The following is a 17,003-nucleotide window of genomic DNA, read 5'->3' as shown; positions in this document are numbered from 1 at the left end:
TTTTTGATTCGGACTTAAATTGGCCCTCTATTAAAAAGTACGCAACGTAAGATGATTCTGTTGCTTCCATTTGAGAAAACTTAGTACAGGATATAATAGTGGAACATCTAAAATAGTGGATTTAAATAACATTTTGAAAGTGAAAAACTTAAAAGTTTTAATGTGTTATTAGTATTTTTATCTCAACATTCATAATAAACTTCATTGTTTCTATCAGTCATATCTACCTTTTGTTCTTTGACACCAAACTTCTATATTTCTTAATTTCGCTGCAATATTGATATAAAAAATGATGATGATGATGATGGTCCCGCCTCCTTTTCCTACAGAGCCTTGAGCAAGACGAGTTATCTAAAAGATAATTTGTTTTTCAACATTGAAATCAGTTTTGCAAACACAAAAAACGAACTGATTTTATTCACAGATATAAGTTCAAAAAATTGCAATGTCAAAAGACAAACCAATACTCAGTCATGTCCGCCACAGAGCCGATACGGTCCCGACGAGGCCCTTGCAGCCAAGTGGTCCACCAGAGCACAAGTCCGACCGCCAGCCTTGTTTTGGACTGACTATTTAATTCGTTGCAATGTGGTTTGCTCCGTTCTTGAGTTAAATCGTGAAGAACGGACATCAAATCATTTTTATTTATATAGATCAAGTTTATAAATACATAGTTACCTTCACTTGATTTATTTGAAACTCATTGTTGAAAAAACAATATTTGTTTGAAATTCATTGTGAAAACATAAACATAAACGAAACATAACCGTTATTGAATTGAATGCATGGTGAAAATAAAAACAATTTTCAATTGAAATTCATTTTGAATTAGTTTTAAGCAGTTGTGTATTTTTCTTCCTCATCTTGGATTTCGGTTCTGAGGATTCCGACGCTTTGCCTAGGAGCGCTGTTGCTTCGTTGTGCTGTTTGGGGTTCAAAGAGACAGACGATGGTTCCTAGAAGCCCAATCTCTTCCTGCCAGTTTTGCAACTTGATTGAATTCGTGCTGGAGATTGACGGATTGTCATTCAGAGAAATCGAGAAAAATTCCTTTACGAAAAATTTCTAGACCGGTACTTAAAAAACTTTCAATTTAATATCCTTTATATCTGGGCCACGCGCTCGACGCTCAAGCTTTTGTAGACTACTTTTATTATTTTTTTAACTAATACAACTAAAAAATCGACAAAATAAAAATAAAAATATTCCATCATCACAGACATAATATCAATCATCATAAAATCATCATCACAGACATAATATCAATACAAGTTAAAAAAAATATTTATAAACATTAAATGGTCTACATAATATAATCCGTTCAAAAAAAAACATCGTCAGGTTCATTGAAAATAATAAAACAAACTGCAAAATAAATTGTCCACATAAAATTATCCGTTCGTATAAAACTTCGTCAGTAAAAATCTTCGTTATAAAAATTTTAAAAAAACTCGCTCCGCCGTTAACCCTTTCCCGTACAACATCGAGTCTACTCGTGTGGACTTGCATAACATAGGGCGCTAGAACGCTCAGTAGAATAGTGAAATCACTTGATGTGTGATGTATTAAATAATATCGGGGTTAATAAAACACATGTTTCACGTGTGAAATACAGTGCCTCTTGAATTCTGTAAGTGTTGTTGCGCATTTAATATGTCTTGGCATCGAGTTGAACACATTTATTCCTTTAAAATACAATGAATTTTGAGAAGCACATGTCAATAAATGGGATGTTCTTAATTCATTCGCGTTTCTTGTGTTATAACTGTGAAAGTCACTTCCTCTTTCAATTCGATCACATAAATATCTAGGCAGCAAACCGTTGACTACTTTGAAAATACCATAGTTAAATAAACAATAATCTAACCTAAGATAACCTTATCCCGTCCAACGCCAAAATCACATGATATGATTTTAACGTGAGACTACGTCTTCCAGCATTGGTGCCAAATAAAAAAACAGCTCACGGTTTCTATAATAATGTTCACGTTAACATCTATTTACGAATGATTTTTTATGATTTGCGTATTCGTCGGAACAGACATTTTCTTAAATTGTTTGATATGCTATACGTTACGATTCCCTTATCCATAAACTGCTTGAAATTATAAATAAATTAACATTCCTACTTTCCCATACATTTGTTCTGCCCATATCGTCAATAACAAAATAAATAATGCATTCGTCCTACGAACAATGTGGTGAAAGAAAATATTTCGATTCAAGCTCCGCTCGTTTTCGACTTATTTGGCATAAAAAAATAATTCGCGATTCCAAATCACAGTCTCAATCCAGCTAGCTAACAGACAACGCACTTAACTAATACACAGTGATTTTGCTCGTTGTAATGGACGAATGGAAGATATTGCAAACAGTAGCACAACTTTGTTCAACGGTAGCACCGCGTCGATTTTCATGCCGCCTGGTGGAGAATTCTTCTGTATTTTTGTATCACACGTACACATTGTCGTTGTTTTCGTATGTTGCGAAAGATAGGTTGAAGCCTGTTATTATTTTTTTATCCCTTTTGTTTATTTTAGGCTCATTAGCATTTTAGCTCAACAGAGCCGAATTATAATCGTGTACATGTCACATGTTTATCATATCTATAATTAGCACATTACACAGTTTCCATTTTTTCGGCGTTTAGAGTATTCCCTTCTGTACCATTGCATATGGTACACATTTACATTTACATTTACACATTTTTCCAGTTAGACCGGACAGCGGAGGCAGTTGATTGATCATTGTTTAGTTATTTCTAGAACAGCAGCCCGATGTGTCTTGCAGATCAGAGCAGTTGTATAGATGAATCGATCTTATTTCGACCGTGGATCGATCTCCATCGCTGATGATTGTTGCGTGGACGTAGTTATTCTGTAACAACACAACACAAAGATGGTCAATGAGAGCCCTGAGTTTTGAACTCACGTTTGATCGCTTACTAAGCGGAAGTACAACGAATGTGGCTAGGGAGACCCCCGAAGTCTGTTATGTATGAAGACGTTTGCATGTGGATAAACGGTTCTGGGGAAACAAAAAGAAATCGCCTGTGATCTAGTGTGTAAAGTACGAAAAAGACAGCCGCGATGCGGTTTGTGATGAATACTTGATCCAATGCGTATATTGACATGAGGAAACAAATGGCGTCATATGGATATATGTTCAGTATGTTTAGTGTTTCAATGCCGCTCTAGACAACGAACAATCAACAGTACATGTTAACGCAAACAGTTAATTTGACAATCTGCCCAAGTTGGCTTTTTATTTTATTGCTATGCGAATCGTCTGCGTCGTTCACTCTGTGCAACGTTTCATTCATTGGTACTTGTCAGTGCTATCAAATATTTACACTAAATTTACACTAAAGCATTTGGTTAAAATTATGGACCGCATAAAAAAGTTTCCTTGAGTAAATAACCCAAACCCTAATGATTCTTCTATACGTTGAGACATATCGCCTCTTCGTATTGCTTAAAAAAAAATGCGCATTGAAAAAGCGCACAAAAACAGATTTTACTGCAATTAATTTTTTCGCCAGTTTTTGACGTGAACGCGAACGACACAATTCAAGCTATATGTTAAAAAATGTCCGAGTATAATTCGGTATGTATCGGAACATTTCAATAAAGCGTGAATAAACACAAGAGAAAATAAGGAGACCACTCCTGCTTTTACGTTACCCTTCCGATTTTAATTATCAGTAACTACACCCAAAATTAATTTTAGCACATGTTTTGGCATCCCGATTTATTACATTAAATGAGCTTAAAAGTGAATGAAAATGTGCTAATCTCCCATATTGGTACAGCATTTGATATAGGTTCACGTTTATACTCTTCTTTTACTCTTAGAGAACACTTTCCAACTACAAGACAAGAGATCTCTGCTTCCATGCATACAAACATTTTGAAACTTCTGAAAAAGATGCTTTATTTGTTCATTTCACCCTTCAGCACACGATATGATATTTTTTCTGGCGAAGATGAAATGTTTTCCACCAACGCTAGTTTTGGTTTGGGTGTTAGAATTCTGAAGCCTGAACTCTTTCTTATTGTTCAGGCTTCATTATCAGAGTGTTAATGACAATTGAATTTCATTCATAATGTATATTCATTTGTGACAATGAAATCATTTGTTTCATCGGATGGCACTATAATTACATTTCTAATTAATTCCGAACACTTCCCATCCGTCACCACTAGAATTGAAAGAACAGGAAGCTCTTATTCTCTGAATATGAACAAATGAATCGCGAAAGAACGCGACAAATGAACGGAAACTTATGAATTCAAGTGAATCATCATAACTGCATTGCTGACCTCTGAAAGCATCAACTTAACGACACTCGGCTTCTCGAAACTTATTGAAAATTCAAATAAATCAAGTGACTGTTGGACAACCATGTATTTACTTTTGTCCAACAAACCATCAATCACAGGCACTTAGTTAGTGTTTCTCACATTAATGTTGAGCAAATCCGCGCCTCAAACTGCTGCGATGGGAAGGTGTTACATTTCAATTAGTCCAAACGAAGAGCTACCGCGCAAGATGAGGAAGTCAATCAACGCCCGACTTTGTAGGGCCGGAAATCGTTGATGGATGGACGTATCTGGTACCTATTTATTTCACTTCCTTCTCAAGCAAGCATTAACGGCAGCGAACGCTACGTCGAGTTGCAACCAAATTCTTCGGGCGTGAGAGTTAAACTATGTGCCAATACCGTTGCTTTGATCCGGTGCATTCCGTGGCAAGAAAGTTTAGGAATGACTAGAAAATATAGCCAATTCGCCACTTTCAACTACAGCCAAACAGCGATGGGTTTTCTGTCTTTTGAAGTTCACCGAAAACGTCGGGTGTCTATTTTGTAACCCTGGCCTTAACCTTCTATGGTTTCCACATTTTTGATCGTATTTTATCCAACCAAGATAACCATTGCGCAACAACGTGGCAATAAAACTTGTTCCTCCAATATTTAGCCGCCGCTGGCCATTCCTCAACAGACAACTTGACGATTTTCATACCACCTATCGCGACCACTAATCATGAAGACAAATGTTTTTGTGTATAAGCTGGTGGCTTTAATCCAATGAACTTGAGCCGCGCATATCAAAACCGGAAATGCTACGCTGGATATTAACACCCTGCTAATTCACCATAATCGCATAATTAAATTAGCGAAACATCTAGTCCAAACAGAGACATGATGGCTACAGAAAGCCACTAAACAGTGTCATCTGCAGTTCTATGCCGTTTAGCTCCAAGTGGGGTGAGAGACCACCAAAATGTAGGCTAAATGAATAAAAATAATGTGTTTTGTTGTCGCTTTTCTGAGTAATGGTGGGAGAGAAACTGGAAAGTGTGTAAGTCGAACAAACAAAAACATACAAAGAAGGCGGATGGATGCCTTTGGGCTACCCTCCCAATCAGGAATGCCGAGTGTTCCTTCGCGGATAATTAACGGAGTGCAGAAAGCTGGTCTTGCCTTATTGGGTTGCAGCAAGCGTAGGATCAATTATATACATCAGTTTCTGCCCGGGCGCTTCGGATATGGCGTCAAACAACAAAAAAGATACAGAGTGATTGGGTGGAATACGTTGTGTGCCGTTGTGGAACACTTGGGGCAGAATGTTCGTAGATTTCACAACGGATCAAACCACTCGGCTGCGGCCGGAAATGATACATCATAAGCCTACGAGATTGAGCGAGCGGCAGCATGGCGAGAAATATGACGAAGTGGTTCACACGTACCAATCCGAATAGATCCCAACACATTTGGCTGGAGGCGTTAATGGCTTTGGCGCACCGTGGATTGGCACCTGTCAATCAAATTGATCAATGCAATAAATACTATGAGCATTTTGTATTATGTATTGGAAACGAACCCAATCTTGTAACTGACACAGAATAAAAAATTTTCGCACTTGCGCTGGCAGAATATTTTAATTTTTTTTATTTTTTATTAATTCGTTTATTTTTACAGGCTCAGTTACTTAAGTTTAAAGGAGCCGAATTCTTAAATATAATTTTAAAACTATATATATAAACAATTTTCTTACATCTATGGTTAGTAAGGTGGAGAATCGATTACTCGCGGTGTACTCGAGTTTAGGAGGGTGACATATTTTTAGGAGAAGGATGGGATATAAGGAAATTGTAACAATGTTGATGAACACTCATTTCATAAATCTATTCGTATATCTATAGTGTATTTACATTTCAACTTATTCAAGGGGACGAATTACCCGCAAAGGAAGCAAAGGAGGGTATAAGGATGTAGGGACAATCACACACGAAGATCTATAGCTTTAAGGAAAACATATATATGGGACAAGTAATCAAGGTCTAACCGAACCAACACATCTCTCACCGGCACATTGGGCTGTCTTCCTCGGGCCCGAAGGGAGTTTTCTAAATTCGATCTGGCGACCAGATACACCTCACACGACCAAACAATGTGCTCGATGTCGTGATAACCTTGGCCACAAACGCAGAGATTGCTGCTGGCAAGATTGAAACGAAAGAGTAGTGCATCTAACGAACAGTGATTGGACATGAGTCGGGAGAAGGTGCGAATAAAGTCCCGACTCAATTCCAGACTTTTGAACTACGGTTTGAGGCTAACCTTAGGGATAATCGAGTGAAACCACCGGCCCAATTCATCTTCATTCCACTTGCGTTGCCAGTTAGCGATGGTATTTTTGCGGACTAAAGAATAAAATTCATTGAAGGCGATTTGACGCTGATAAAATATCGCCTACCTTTGCTAATGAGTCAGCCCTCTCATTACCCGGAATGGAGCAATGTGAAGGGACCCAGATAAAGGTAATGACATAACAGCGTCTGGATAAAGCACTCAAAATTTCTCGTATTCTCTCAAGGAAGTACGGCGAGTGCTTATCCGTCCTCACTGAACGGATAGCTTTGACAGAGCTAAGACTATCCGTTACAATGTAATAGTGTTCAACAGGTCGTGAGGCGACACTGTCCAGTGCCCAATGAATTGCTGCCAATTCAGCAATATACACTGAGCAAGGATTCTGAAGACTGTGTGAGGTGCTAAAAAATTCGTTGAACACTCCAAATCCTGTGGACTCGTTTATAGTGGACCCATCAGTAAAGTACATATTATCATAATTGATACCCCCATACTTTTCATCGAAGATCGTTGGAGCGATCCTCGATCGTTGGTAATCTGAATATCCATGGTGTAAAATACAATTTAAAGCCAATTAATTTGTTGTTGAACCCTATCGAATACATAAGCCAGATATGCCATCAGAACAAAATATTTCATGTCTATTGTTTAAATCGGCTGGTCACCACACAGATGTAATTACAATCAGTGTCAATAAAGATCTCGAAGCATCAGCATCGTCTTTCATCTCGATCTCGTTCGGCTTATTTTTCCATTATTGGAAGAAATTAAAATTTCGTCGTTTTTCGAATTAATCTCCTCTCGTACATCGCAATTCGCGAATTATACTTAGTGTCGTCTCGAACATGGTCCTTCGAGCCGGATTTCGGTTGGACGCGGTTATCACATTGTGGTGAAAAGAACACGTGGCTCCGAAACTGAAGAATTTCTCGCTTGTTGAGCGCCAATTGACAAAGCGAATTGTGTGCCGATTGCATCAAGTGTTCGTAGGAGTGCTAAATCAAAAATTCTCAGTGAAATTTCCAACATTCTTGGACATTGTGGATCCACGTGGTTATCGATCTATTGTTTCGAGATCGGTTATCTCGCGAGCCATTGTTGGTGATCTATTGTTTCGCGAAGGATTGAGTGATTAATAGTTTTCCCACTGGAAATAAGAAACGGAATTACGAAAGAAAACGAGGAATTTAGTGGATTCCAGATTTCCAGTTCACGAAGCACGTGTTGCCGTGCAGCATCATCGACGCCATTGGCAATTTGAGTCGGTTGGTGGATGTTTTAACAGCGCTCTCAAACATCAGGTGGGTTCGTTCCATACTATAATTCGAATAACACGAACGAATCTTTCTCCGAATTTGTCGAAATGTCGCAAATCGAACAGAAAATATCCGATGATATCACCGCGATGCAAGCGCGTGTAGATAATATAACAAGATCAATGAGAAGAATAGAAGAGTTCACAAAAAGGTTCGATGCGGAGAAAGATTCGGGGCAGGTTTCGGTAAGGTTGGCTAGGCTTGATGAATTGTTCGAGCATTATGGCGAGACGGTTTTGAAGTTGCAACTTCTCTCTCCTGTGTCGAAGAAGGAGTATGAGGGTCTGTTGGATGATGCGGAGGAACGATTTTATCGATGCAAATCAATCCTAACCAATGTCTTACCGAAACAACCAGCTACGAACCAATCACGATCAAATCAAACCGTAACCCAGATCAATCATGTGAAGTATCCCGAGCTAAAATTACCAGAATTCAGCGGCAAACTAGCTGATTGGCAGTCGTTTCATGACTCCTTTGATGCGGCGGTAAACTCATGTGCACAATTAAGCGCAGTGCAAAAATTCAGTACCTCAAAAGTACACTGAAAGGTGAGGCACTCCGATTGATTGATCCTCTCGCTGTCTCATCGGAAAATTATCCCCTGGCATGGAAAACGTTAGTTAACCGTTATAATAACAAACGTCTCTTGATCAAGTGTCACATAAAGGCACTTTTCGACACTCCTGCAATGCGACGTGAATCTCCAGAGTCGCTTCTGGAGTTAGTTGACAGTTTTGAACGAAACATCTCCATTCTAAAAAGACTTGGTGAGCCTGCGGATCGTTGGAGCTCAATCTTAGTGTATCAGTTGAGTTTACGTCTAGATAACCGAACGCTAAGAGAATGGGAACATCATGCCTCGAGAGATACCGCTAGGGAAGATGGCGCGATAAATGACGGGATGCCATCGTATGTGTGCATGATTCAATTTTTACAGGATTATGCTCGAGTTTTACAATCGCTTTCGCCTGTTTCACAAATTTCACAGCAAACGTCTTATCGTACTGTGGAAACAAAAACAAAAATGAAGTCGTCAGTTTATCACGCCGCTGAATTCTCGTCGTCGTCCTCACCATCATGCCACAGCTGTGGTCAAAATCATTATCTCGCCAATTGTCCGAAATTTCGTAGGTTGTCGCCTCGTGAACGGTTGGATTTCGCAAAAGGTCATCGCCTATGTTTGAATTGTCTCAGAACTTCGTCGCACATTTGTAAAAATTGCCCGTCATCGAACTGTCGAAAATGTGAACGCAAACATCATACGCTGCTACACTTACCTCCTCTCGAGTCGTCTCATACAGATCAACAGACATCACATCTGCCAATCGTAGCCAATCTTAACCAACCTGGTCCCCCACCTGTATTACCATCCACCCAAGTGCGACAATCAGCTCTTTGTCCCACCGTAAACCAAACCGCTCATTTTGCAAATTCTGGGAATGATATTGGAGTCTCATCAAATCTGTCGGAATCTCTAGCAGCACATTCGAATTGCGGCAGCGATTTGGTTCTTCTGTGGACTGCACTCGTCAACTTTGAGGATATGAGTGGAAAAATACATCCTGTTAGAATACTCCTCGATTGTGGATCACAATGTAATTTTATCAGTGAATCGCTCCGTCAAAAACTTAGTCTCGATACCGTCGTCTCTCGTGTATATGTAGCTGGAATTGGATCAAGTATCGCAAAGGTTGAACGTTCGTCTGTCGCCGTCGTCTCATCTCGTGTAGCCCCCTACAGAAAGAAATTAGCTTTCCTTGTTCTGCCAGCGATCACTAGAGCCTTGCCACATAAGACCGTATCCTGTATCGATTGGAACATTCCAAATTATGTCTATTTGGCTGATCCTACGTTCAATATACCGGGTCCAATCGATGCTATCATCGGAAACGAATGCTTCGCGGAAATACTGCGATATGGAAAAATCAACCTAGAAAATAATAATCCCGTTCTCCAGAAAACCCTTTTTGGATGGGTGGTCTCCGGCAAATGTAAAGAAGACATCAACCTAATCTCGTGTCATTCGTATCATGTTAGTCGGCTTGATAGCCTGGAAAGGCTAGTAACAAAATTTTGGGAGATGGAATCGTGCTCCTCAGTAGACAATTGGTCACCGTCGGAGCAGGAATGTGAAAATCATTTCAAGCAAAATACAACCCGTGACGATCGCGGAAGATATGTTGTCAAGTTACCGAAAAGACTCGAATTAATTTCCCAGTTGCGGGACAATAAGTATAACGCTCAACGTCGTTTCCTTGCACTTGAGCGGAAATTGGAAGCAAATCTTGAACTCAAAACCATGTATCACGAGTTCATTCATGAATATATATCGATGGGCCACATGCGGGAAATATCGGCGGAAAATGATCAGTCGCCTCAATATTTTTTACCCCACCACGCGGTGTTACGCCCCGAAAGTTCGACGACGAAGCTTCGTACTGTTTTCGACGCGTCATGCAAATCGCAATCCGGAATGTCGCTCAACGATGTGTTATTGACCGGACCCACAATACAACAATCGCTCATCGCTCTAGTAATGCGATTCCGCATGCATGCGTACGTGGTAACCGCCGATATCGCCAAAATGTACCGCCAAATAATGGTACATCCTACCGATCAGCCACTACAGCGGATTTATTGGCGAGATGATAAAAACACAACGCTCAAAATATTCCAGTTACAGACGGTTACTTATGGCACCAACAGTGCATCGTTCCTCGCAACACGCGTGTTGAAGCAGTTAGCCGAGGATGAGAAGGTTAAGTTCCCGCTCGCTGCACCTGTAATCCGCAATGATTTTTACATGGACGATCTTCTTACTGGCTGCGAAGATCTCAACAAGCTGAAAGAAACATGCTCGCAACTCGTTTCCATGTTAGACTCGGCTGGATTTCAGCTACGTAAATTTTCGTCAAACTCCCAGGATGTCCTCAACATGATCCCAGAGCATCTGAGGGAGTCAAAAACCATTCTCGAGTTTGAATCTGGTTCCTCAATCAAAACCTTGGGATTGCTGTGGGAACCAGCATCAGACTTTATCAGTTATAATGTTCCTGATTGGTCACCTATTGAAAGATATACAAAACGAATTATGTTGTCGCGGATGTCGAGTCTATTTGACCCACTTGGATTGTTGGGTCCTCTCGTTGTGACTGCAAAAATCACAATGCAGCTCGTATGGAAGGAACAAATTCCATGGGACAGTACCTTGCCCCCTGTCATTCGTCAAATGTGGGAAGAATATCAAGTACAAGTAGCCCAAATCAGAAACATACGCATTCCACGATTTGTATTGTCCCTCTGCAAAAATAGTGCATTGCAGATGCACGGATTCTGCGATGCTTCCATGCAGGCCTACGGAGCATGCATATACGTACGATCTATTGCTCCTGACGAATATTGTACAGTTCGCCTGATCGCCACCAAATCTCGTGTCGCTCCCCTAGAAGTGAAGTCGATCGCTCGACTAGAGCTGTGCGCAGCTCTTTTGCTTTCGCAACTAACCAATACCGTTTTGGATAGCATTGGTCGCGTCCAAGAGATATTTCTGTGGACCGACTCTACTATAGTCTTACACTGGCTAGCGGCGACACCGTCAACTTGGCAGACCTTTGTCGCGAACAGAGTCGCCGAAATACAACGACTTACACCCAATGTAGTTTGGAGACACGTTCCCAGTTTGGAAAATCCCGCCGATCTGCTTTCGAGAGGGATGATCTCAAAGGATCTAATGGACAGCTCGTTGTGGTGGAATGGGCCGGAATGGTTAGCTACAACCAACCACCCTTGGCCTGATAACATTCGTCCTTCCCAGCAAGTTGCAGATCAAATTTTGGAATCTCGCAAAATATCACTCCATTCATCGTGTTCACCGTCTGAGTTAATTGAACAATATTCCTCATTGACAAAATTACTCCGCATAGCATCTCTCTGTCGTCGTTTTGCACACAACAGTGGTTCTGGCAATGTACGTCGTCTGGGTCCACTCACGAAGCTAGAAATAAGACAAACCTTTTTGTCACTGATACGACTAGTCCAGAAACAGCATTTTCCTGCAGAAATAAGCGCTCTCGCTGCGGGAAGATCTGTATCTCGTTCATCGCGTCTACGTTACCTCCACCCCATGCTACAGAATGGCCTCATTCAAGTTGGTGGCCGGTTACATTTTGCCAAGATTTCGCCTGACAGGAAGTTTCCTTTCGTGTTACCGGATAAAAATCCGTTAACTTCTTTAATTGCAGACACAATACACCAACAAACGCTGCACGGAGGATCACAACTGCTCCTGTCGACCATTCGTCACGAATTTTGGCCGTTAGGAGGTCGAAATCTGGCCAGAAAGACCGTCCACAATTGCGTGACATGTGCAAAGGCAAAGCCTCGAACCATTGAGCAACTTATGGGTCAACTCCCACCGGAAAGAGTTTCACCAGCATATCCATTCCAGTTTGTAGGAATAGATTACGCCGGACCCATTTACCTACGACCAAACACACGGAAAGGAGCACCTATTAAGGCTTACGTAGCGGTGTTTGTTTGCCTGGTGGTGAAGGCATCACATCTCGAACTAGTAACCGACTTAACTTCAGCTGCTTTCATCGCCGCACTTCGCCGGTTCATAGCCCGACGCGGGGTGCCAACTACCGTGTACTGTGATAACGCCACTAATTTCACAGCAGCGCAACGTGAGCTAAAAGAGCTACGCCAACAGTTTCTTTCACAGAAACACAAAGAAGCAGTACACAACGAAGCCAGCACACTCAAGATCGAGTTTCACTTCATCCCGCCACATGCCCCAACGTTCGGTGGCCTGTGGGAGGCGTGCGTGAAGTCTTTCAAACACCACCTCCGCAGAATAGTGGGGAATAGTCTACTCTCAGCTGAAGCCGTTTCCACAGTGTTGGCTCAAATCGAAGGCGTTTTAAACTCTCGGCCAATAACTCCCCTCTCGTCTGACCCAAGCGATCTACAGGCCTTAACGCCAGGTCATTTTTTGATTGGCCGTCCGATTCTGACATTACCAGAACCTGACCTCTCGGAGATACCGACGTCTCGGCTTGATATGTGGCAGAAGATGCAGCTTTTAACTCAGCACTTTTGGAGACGTTGGCAGGACGAATACTTGTCCACGTTGCAGACTCGCTACAGGTGGACAACAGTCAACCAAAACCTCCTCATTGGATCAATCGTGCTTATACGGGATGATAATCAACCAATAGGGAAATGGTCCATGGGGAGGGTTACGGATGTTCACCCAGGAGAGGATGGACTCGTGCGGGTTGCCACCCTCAGGATACCCAGCGGAAAATTAATAAAGCGTCCGATAACCAAAATCTGTCGACTACCAGTGGAAGTGGATGCTGTCACCGTAGCCGAGCGTCCACAATCAACGACCGAACCTCCAGCACAAACCGTATAAAAAAAAAATATATTTGAATTGTAAAATGAATAATGTTGAAATGACTTTCAAGGTGGCCGGCATGTAAAATACAATTTAAAGCCAATTAATTTGTTGTTGAACCCTATCGAATACATAAGCCAGATATGCCATCAGAACAAAATATTTCATGTCTATTGTTTAAATCGGCTGGTCACCACACAGATGTAATTACAATCAGTGTCAATAAAGATCTCGAAGCATCAGCATCGTCTTTCATCTCGATCTCGTTCGGCTTATTTTTCCATTATTGGAAGAAATTAAAATTTCGTCGTTTTTCGAATTAATCTCCTCTCGTACATCGCAATTCGCGAATTATACTTAGTGTCGTCTCGAACACATGGATATCTTGCTTCATGGACAGATCAAAATGCACAGAGGAATTGATGTAGTCAGGGAAACAAACACGGTTGGGAATATACGAAGAAGGATCAACCTGCATGGAGATGAATTCATGATATGAACTCATGAATCCGGAGTGAAAATTTAGCTCGATCAGCTGCTCAAAATTTCCGATCACCAACGGGTTCATGACCTTACACCGGATGAAGAACCGAAGAGATAATAAATTGAAGCGATCTTTTAGTGGGAGTTGGCCTGCCAAAACCTCGAGACTCATGGTATGCGTTGAGGGCATACATCCCAACGCGATACGGAGACAAAGATACTGAATTTGCTCGAGTTTAATGAGGTGTGTTTTGGCAGCTGATTGAAAACAGAAACTGCCATACTCCATCACTGAGAGAATAGTTGTTCGATACAACATTATAAGATCTTCTGGGTGGGCTCCCCACCAGGTGCCGGTAATTGTACGGAGAAAGTTTATTCTTTGTTGGCATTTTTTACTCAGATACCTAATATGAGCCCCCCAAGTACATTTGGAGTCGAACCAGACCCCAAGATACTTGAATGACATAGCATGAGTGATCGATTTACCCAAAAGTTGAAGCTTTGGTTTTGCTGGTCTATGCTTCCTAGAAAAAACCATCATCTCTGTTTTCTCCGTGGAGAATTCGATCCCTAGACCAATGGCCCAGGCTGAAAAATTGTTCAAAGTATCTTGTAAGGGTCCTTGCAGGTCGGATTCGTTTGATCCTACGACACACACCACTCCATCATCTGCAAGTTGTCTTAGGCTGCAATTTTGTGTAAGGCAATTGTCGATGTCGCTTACATAGAAGTTGTACAAAAGGGGGCTTAAACATGAGCCCTGGGGGAGGCCCATGTAAGAGACCCGACTTACTGCCGAATCTCCGTGAGAAAAGTTCAAATGTTTCTCACAAAGCAAGTTACATATTATTCAATAGAGGCGGCAGACCCCGAGAGTGTAATTTGTCCGACAAAACCTCTATTGAAACAGAATCGAAGACCCCTTTATGTCCATGAATACTGAAGCCATTTGTTTTTTTTTCGGCGTAAGCCATTTGAATTTCTGAAGAAAGCAACGCAAGACAATCATTCGTTCCCTTGCCCCTGCGGAACCCATATTGTGTATCTGAGAGTAGGCCATTCGTTTCAACCCATCGATCAAGGCGAAACAAGATCATTTTCTCCAACAATTTCCGTATACAAGACAGCATTGCTATTGGGCGGTACGAATTGAAGTCGGACGCGGGTTTTCCGGATTTTTGAATAACTATAACTCGCACTTGTCTCCAATCATCTGGAACAATATTATTCTCCAGAAACCGATTGAATAAATTCAACAAGCGATGTTTCGCCACATCAGGGAGGTTTTTCAGCAAGTTGAACTTAATTCTATCCGATCCCGGAGCAGAATTGTTACATGAAAGCAGAGCAAGAGAGAATTCTACCATCGAAAACTCGGAATCAAGATCGCACCTACCTTGTGGTATATCTCGAACAATTTTTTGCACAGGAGCGGAATCAGGACAAACCTTCCGTGCAAAATTAAAAATCCATCGATGTGAATATTCTTCGCTTTCATTCATTGAAGAGCGATTTCTCATGTTTCGAGCCAAAAGGTCAGACAACTTTATAAATCCCGATTGGGAAGTTGAACTGGACGGAAAAATTGGCAGAATATGTCACCTAAAAGAATAATTCACGCATTTTTTTTCAGCAATCAAACATTTGTTTTTTTCTCGGGTCAAACGATTGCGTATATATCTAAGAATATATACACACTATCTTATTAGACTCTTAATATTTCCGTAGACAGTTTTTTTGTAAATATAATCTTTGACATCTTTCATTGAGGGTACCACATCAGAAAATAAGTCATGAAATAGTATTAGCATGATAAATATTTCTATTGAAAACGAGTGTTGCTGATTTGTATAACAATTGATTTCAAAATTCTCTATGATGCATCGGATAGCAATTATGGTTCGTGAATCCTAAAATGGTTTAAAATAACGAAAATTGGAAGCATTTCCATTTTCTCATACATTTGTTCTGTGCATTTCTGTGACTACCTATCCGTGCTGTCAATAACGAGCAATCAATGTATCAACAAGGTACAATATTAAGCTTAAGAATTGAGTGTGACGAATGTGAGTGTGAACATTGTCAACATTTCCTCATACCTCTTCCTTTTCCTGAAGAAAAAATATCACTCTTTTAAACTCGAGCAAACCGGTTCTCTACTTCATTAGCATTAGAATTAATGAAAAATGTTTATATATACTTGTAACATTACAGATAGGAGTTTGGCTCCTTCAAACTTATGTAACTGAGCCTGTAAAAATAAACGATTTAATAAAAAAAAAAAAATCACAACACATATCTCTGTTTCATTTTCTATACACGTTCTCGTGGTTCCGGAAACAGGGAATTTCTCTCGAATGCCTTGTAATCAGAGAGGTCAGGCTTGAAGACAGGTCTTCATTTGGAAGACATTTGACTCACCTTGAAGACATTTGATTTTTTGAAGACATTTTGAAGATATTATGAAGTATGTGAAGACATTTCAGAATGATAGTGTATGTGGATTTTTGGGAGATATTATTTCCGTTTTTTACTATTGGCCGAAAATATCGGCAAATAAAAGAGTTTGTCCCAGTGTCACTCGTTTGCTTTCTAATAGTGTCACTTGTTTACTTTCATCCTTTGAGATTTTTGCCTCGGTGTCATTCACCCCCTGTTTTACGACCACTTCACAAATCGAAGGTTTTCTGGTTACGTACTGTTTCAATAATTAATTTTGTGGATAGTGGACAAGACTTCAAAGCTGAAATAAACAGATTGAGTTATTTATAAAAATTGTTTGACAAATGAGAGTCATCCATTCTATTTTTTTAGGCATTTGAATCTTCGCACAGCCGACCTTACCTAATAGAACACTTTACACGTTTCCGTTTTTGTGGAAGCATTGGGGCGATATTCACTCAACCATAAACCGCAAACTCATAAAATTTAATTCGCAATTGCGCATTACAGTGGAACCCTGATTATCCCCGAGAGGATGATCCGCGGTGCAGAACTATATCTATTATTAGATTATACAAAGGGTTTTAGGTAGTGCCCCTGAATCTTTCAGGAGGAGATAGAGGATGAAATTTGATGGAAAATGACAAAACTGTTGATCCTATTTTGGGCTCTGTTTGCCTTAAACGTGTTCTAATTT

General features: G+C 40.6%; 1 protein-coding gene across 2 annotated transcripts in view; it reads left to right on the top strand.

Annotated features, from left to right (window-relative positions):
* LOC129770275 (serine-rich adhesin for platelets) overlaps window positions 1–17,003 on the top strand; it is a 156,133-nt gene that overhangs the window by 42,065 nt on the left and 97,065 nt on the right. The gene's annotated exons all lie outside the window — the stretch shown is intronic.

The sequence above is a fragment of the Toxorhynchites rutilus genome, chromosome 2, assembly GCF_029784135.1.
Source record: "Toxorhynchites rutilus septentrionalis strain SRP chromosome 2, ASM2978413v1, whole genome shotgun sequence".
Classification (NCBI taxonomy): Eukaryota; Metazoa; Arthropoda; class Insecta; order Diptera; family Culicidae; genus Toxorhynchites; species Toxorhynchites rutilus.
This window is presented reverse-complemented; position numbering and strand designations above follow the sequence as displayed.